Raw genomic sequence first — 6524 nt, forward strand, 5'->3', positions numbered from 1 at the left:
TCAATTAGTCTTGTTAGTTCTTCAGTTACAGCTCAAGCTGGTGCTTCCAGAGAAAGACCTCTACCCCAGTTCACACATCTCAGTTACACCCATGCCACCCATCACCTGATCCCCAAATCAGTCACTAAATTCTGGTCCATGGTCTCCTGATCTCTTACTGGATTTCACTGTCACTGGGCTGGCCGCCTTCTGAAGTTACTTTATTACCTTGGAATTGTCTCCTGGGTCCTTATCATCTTCATTCTGCTCCTATCTGCTGAATTCAGGGAGTTCTTTGTTAGCAGCATTGTTTTATCAGAAGTTTATGTTTGGTCAGCTCTTGTGGCCTGAGGCAGCCAGCAGCTTCAGCTGCTGATGGTGAGACACCAGTGCTAAATGAGACTGTTCAGAGAGGAGAATACACTTAACCTAATTCCTCTGTAACATTGATGATAGTTCTTTAGCTTACTCCTTAAAACAACCAGTTGTTTGTCAGCTTGAAAAACCTTTCAGAGCTGGAGGAAAGCAGGGATGTCACTAGGTGCTTCTGTGTTAAAATGCCTGAGTCATCGTAGCTTGCTATAAAATTTTGTTGTTTCCAAAAAGTGTACAGATTCTGTTCCATCTAATGGTATTTGCAGTGGCAAGGAAGTTGCAGTAACTGCTTTTCCAGTAGATCCAACATTTAGATGCTTTATGCAATCAAGGCACACGGAGGGTCAGGTGTCAGACTGACAATAATGCCCAGGCCATTGCAGGGCTCAAGGGCTTCTTTGCAAAGCTTAGTCACTATGACTTTGCAGACAAGGGCAAGCATACAAGTAAACTGCATCTACAATGATATGGAATAGATTTCTTTTTACTGTTTGGAGCAGGAAGTAGATTTAATGCAGCGTGAAATATCAGTGCTGAGTTAATTGCGAGATATGCAGTTAATATGTAGCTTTTTTTCCCCTTCTGGACCAAACCTCACACAGAATTATCACAATGCCTGTTCTGTTTTACCCTTATTAGTCTCTGAAGCTTGAGATACATATGAGAACAATTTGTTACCATGGTCAAAAACAGATACCTTTGTCACTTTTGACAGTCCCCTGAGTACATCCACCAAGTCCTTCAGTTGGTGCTAGTTTGAGGCAAGGCTGCTTTACTAATTTTCACTAAAGGCTGGGCAAGACACTGGGCAGGCCAAGTTCTGCCACGTGTGTGCTGGGGAGGAGGTACAGCTCCTTTTGGGCACGAGATGGGAACAAAGATTACAAAACAGAGCCTCTGTGGAGATGAACTGAAACCTTGTCACCACACAGGTAAAGCTGTAGGATGTGGTCAGGGACTAGGTCAGGCTCACTCCTCCAGAGAACTGGTTCTGCAACCACAGAGCTGCGATTCTGTTGCTTGCAGAACTGGCACCATCCGCATATCCCTTCAGCTTCTTTTGATTCCTACAGCAGCAGCTGCTGCTTCAAATTCCAGCTCCAAAAGCACAGCAGACACACAACCTCAAACTGGAGAGAGATCATTCTCCAAAAGGGCTCAGGACGATGCAGTCCAAACAGGCATCAGCTCAGAGTTTGCCAGACCTGGTTTCCAACCTCTGTCAGAGCTGGGAACTGTAGACTAATTACAGATATCGTTATGCTCTCTGTAAAAGGGATGTAATGTTATTCTAGGTCACAAGGGATCCTGTAGCCCTGAAATCCTGCAGTTAAAATACCCAGATATGAAAATGACTGTGTACTGTATAATCTCTCTCCCAACCCTGTGTTTTTGATATAACTTCCTTTCCTGCTGAAATCTCTCAGAAAATGTTACAGCCAACACATGTTTCATAAGAGCTGGAAGTGGGAGGTGCCTCCTGTGCAGAGCCATTTTCACACAATAATTTCTGCTCTGAAGCTGACAGATGTATCTCCAGCAAGTTCTCACTGTGTGTCGATAAAACCACAAAAGCGAAGAGTATTGACACTTTTCTACTTCGCTGTAACAAGCCCAGAGAACGTGTTGAGCTGTCGGTCAAACGAGTTCTTTTTTCACGTTAAACAGACCTACATGGAGAAGCAGTTTGTCGTGACTCACAGAACGCATAAATCTCATCTGCTGCCACATGTTAACCCAGCTGCCGAGCGCTCTAGCACGTGTCGCATCCAGCAGCAGCTGGAAATGGCTCTGAGCACAACAGGGCACCCCAAAGCAGTGGCACGCCTCGCCCCCCATCCCACAGCAGTGGGACAGCACAGGAGCAGCTGCTGCCCCGGCACCGTGTCCGAGCCCGGCTCCTGCCCCGCTTTCCCCCCCCTCCAGAGCACCAGCACATGACTAAACCAAGCCGCGAGTGTGTGAGCCGCGTTTGTTTAACAGGCTGTGACAAAACGCCGCCTGTGCCTCTGCTCCGGCCTGCTGCGCCGGGAATGTGTTTTTCCAGCTGTGTCACAACGCCAGCTTTCACAGGGCTTTAGCAGGAAGTTTTGCAGCCCTCTGCTGCAACCTGCTCTCTGATCTCTCCACCGCCCCACCAAGCCGTTCTTTTTTTGGCATTTCACGTGATTTCCCCGGTCTTGACTCAGCAGTTTCCCGCAGCAGCATTTATTGGTTTGGTTTCCTACCACCACCTCCTCCAGAAACGCGGCGGCTCAGAAACGCTGCCATCTGCTCAGAGCTTTCTCACAGCTTAGATAAGGAGTGTTTTTTCAGAGCAAGCAGCACAGAGCTCTCGGAGCCCTCCCTGTCCTGTCCCTGGGCGGGCTCACACACACAGCCGAAGCACTGCAGATGTCAAACTGGGCTGGACAAAGTATGGTCTTCATTACGGTGTCCAGATCCCAAATCCCTAGTCCCCAGGCTATAGACTGGGGCTGCATGAGAAGGAAAAAACAGCTGTAACTCTCAGTTGTTGGCACAGTCCCAAGAAGGCCCCTGTGGTTCTGCCCCTCTGCCAAGTGAATATGTGACCTCTCTGGCCAGCATGAATATATTCCTCTTTCCATCCCTTCCACATGAAATGGTACCAAATCCTTCCTCTGCCTCCTGGAAAGGAATAATTGGTTCTGACACAATCTTGTCCCTGGAAAAAAAATACAGGAATTGCCCTTCTGTTAAGAGATATCTAAAAGAATGAATAAAAATACATTAGAATAAAGTTGTGGTTACTGCACGTCCTAGGCATTATCTCTTCCTTCTTTTTATCACAATCTCTACTCTTCTGCACCAGGAATTAGAAACATTAAGTTACTCAGTGATTAATTAAACAGTGGACACTTCACTTCTGGCCACACGTTCTCCAATTTTTGCAAGACCCTGGGTTAAGAAAAGTTTGATTGCAGATATAATACCTAACCAGCTGAAACTGATAAAAGAGTCACAGAGGATTAAGCATATGATGTGAATGAAAGTTATTGAACAGCCTTTACACTTGAAATTAGGCATAAATCCATATTCCTTGATGAACCAAAGCTTTAAAAAGAAATCATAAGGTTTTGCATATTTGTTCTCAGTACATGTCAATACCTTCTTAAAATGACTGACATCAGACTTGGTGCAACATGGTAAAACTGTAATGCCCTACAGAAACATTAGAGTCCTTATTCTCCCATCCATCAATAAACATAAGGAATGTCTTAGAAAACCAGGATCAGCTTGCCATCCATCAGCGGCTCCCAAAGTCATGCCAAATGCAAAAGCATTTCTCTCTAGTAAGCAAAAGGATAAGGCATTTTCTCTGCATTCTGGTAACAATCATTCAGTCTTCTACCGTTAAAGGAAAGTAGCTGAGTTTGCATATGAGTGTGAGTTTATGTCACTGAAGTCCAACTATCACATAAATTTTACTGGTTTTTAAGACTGACACAATCAATGAAGAAATTACTCTTGATAAATAAGATGAGGTTGAATCCTACAAGTACTGAATATAATAGCTTATGGAACTTAAGAGGAATCAGACAATACTTGATGCCAAACACTAATTTTTTTTCCTAAGGAAAGCTGAAGGATTTGTTAAAGGAGAGGAACTGTTTCATTTTGTTCCCTTCAGAGCTTCAGAGAAGAGACAGGCTTTGGGAACTGCCCAAAAATTCTTTATTCAGGGAGAACAGTGCCAAAATCAAGCTTCTGTCAGTTGGCTGGGCAAGAGGAGAATTATCGCTGTGCAAATGCAAGAGTACCTTGCTTTTAACAACCTATTAATACATTCAGATGGCTGGAGCATGTGGGCTTTGTTAGATAAACCTCCTCCCGTACATGACCATGAGGTGCTTGTACCAACTCTCTGCAGGGGGAATTCGATCCATTTGTTTCCCCAAGGATTCCACACGAGGGCAGGAGCCCTTGGGGCAGCTTTTGTGGTTGCCTCATCTCTTGCTGTGCAGTCGCTGGGGTCAGCCTTGATGCACACACCCCACGTCAGTCCCTCTGTGACAGTCTGTGACAATGACAATAAACCAGCTCAAAGTCTGCTGAGATCATGGTAAAATGATGTCACATCACCACCTGTGGAAGCCCATGGAAGGCTGTTACATGGCAGGGATGGAGGCACAGGGAGGGCAAAGTAACCAGGTGCAAACAAAGAAAGAATAATCTGCATTCTCACATTAATTATGGTATTTCTGGTGCAAAGCAATATGTTTTTCATTATGCTAAATTATATAAATTATACTGCTCCTTTAATCCCACACTAGTTGCTACTTTTCTTGTGTTACTAACAGAAAGGGATTTGCTTGTTATGGTAGCTACCATTAGATTTCATTTCAAGCTTCACTAAATTAGCATAAAGGAAACAAGTTAATCAGCCTTCCTGTTATGTCTGCAGAATATTTAGCTGTTTTGCAGTCCATTTCCTATGTCCAAGAAAGAGATCAAAATATTCAGGATTTTTCACTCAGAACAAGGGGAGTGTTTGAACAGATCAATGTTTATATATAAAGCTACATGTCCTGAAGTAAATATTCCAGCAGATACAGAAGGTGACACTTCACCACACCAACTGCATGGATCGGACCAATCATTTTCTCCTCTTCCAATTAATTAAAGCCTAATTCATTGTCTGTCTGCTAATAGTCAAATCCTCCTAATGTAATTGCTCCTAACTCCCTGAAAGTTCACTTTTTAAAAACAGGATTTTGAACTAAAATAGTGAAGCCTGAGGAAATATAAAATTCCTCAGACCAGGACTCTCCCTCACCTCTGAAATGCCCCATTCTTTATGCTGAAACTGAGAAAGAGAAAAGACTTGCTGCTTTCAGAATTCGTGGTTTCATCTGGGCTGCTGCTACTGGACATTCCCCCACAGCCTACAGCAAGTGCCGGCTCAATTATTAAATATAAAGTTTATTTCTTCAAATAAATTTTCAATAATTAAGCCCAAAGGCAAAATGTAAATTTATCCTAAGGGTTTTGAAATTATACGAATGTTGATATTCACATGCAACCTCGCTTAGACAATTGCATGTGCAGGTATGTAATACACATGGTAAGTGGGTTCTAGGTGCAGTCATTAAGCACACAAAGAAAAGCAAAGAAGCAGTGAAGGTGTCTGACCTCACGAGCACTTGTGTGTGGGACCCTCATTTGTTCAATGCCCTGGTTTCTGTGGTGGCCCTGACACGCCAGCTTTGGTTTTGTGGTGCTCTATGGAAAAGTTTGGTATTGCAAGTACAAAACCGAGAGAAATTAACAGCCATTTGATAACAAATTGCATTATTGCCACTTCCTCAGGAGTTCATAACTGCTTTCTTGTCAACACCATCTACACTCCGGCTGTCTCAGTATATCAGGTCGATGTGTTTTATTGTCTTTTTCAGCCTTCTTTCCTTCTCCCATAGCTGGGGATGTCTTCTAGAGCCTGATTATTCAAAATCCTCAGTTCTACTACAGCATCAGAAACAGGAATGTGTCATTCCAGGAGGCCCTTCCTGGCTGAGCCCAGAGCTCCTCAGTCATCTGCCTGCTATTTTCCTTGCCGTCTTCCAGCCTCAGTGTCTTCTTCCTCATCTCCCTTTCCTTGCCAAGCCAGCCTTCATGTTTGGGTTTTGGGTTGTTTTCCATTTTTCCCTAATCAATACTCTCCAGGCTGGAATCCAACACCAATCCCCATTTTATACCTCCTTCCAGTCCCAAGTCCACCAAGTTTTTTGCCCATCCCTGTCTTCTCCCGCCCTCTACGCCAGTGGCTCTTTTCTCCCCCAGGGATACCACGAACCCACCAAGGGCACCGCCAGCCTCAGGACACGTGCAGTGAGAGCAGCGCAGCTCACTTCTCCCCCTCTGTGTTTATCGCAAACACGGACAAGATCTTTTAGTCTTTATTTTTCTTTATTAGTGAAAGCCTCTATATTAAACTTCTCTGCACGCGCACGTCCTCTCACAGCGTACAGCGGCCTCAGAGCGAACCGCAAACGCTGCCGAGGCCCAGGGCAAGCGGCCGGGACATGGCCCTGCAGAGGCCAGAGCGGCGGCACAGCCCCGGTCCAGCCCCGGTCCAGCCCCGCGGTGCCGCCGGTGCACGGGGAGCGGGCACCCCAGACCCGCCCGCCCGCGGCGCTTCGCGGCGAGCT

The sequence above is a fragment of the Manacus candei genome, unplaced genomic scaffold, assembly GCF_025592945.1.
Source record: "Manacus candei isolate 608988 ecotype Guabito, Panama unplaced genomic scaffold, ASM2559294v1 h1tg000003l, whole genome shotgun sequence".
In the NCBI taxonomy this organism is placed as follows: domain Eukaryota; kingdom Metazoa; phylum Chordata; class Aves; order Passeriformes; family Pipridae; genus Manacus; species Manacus candei.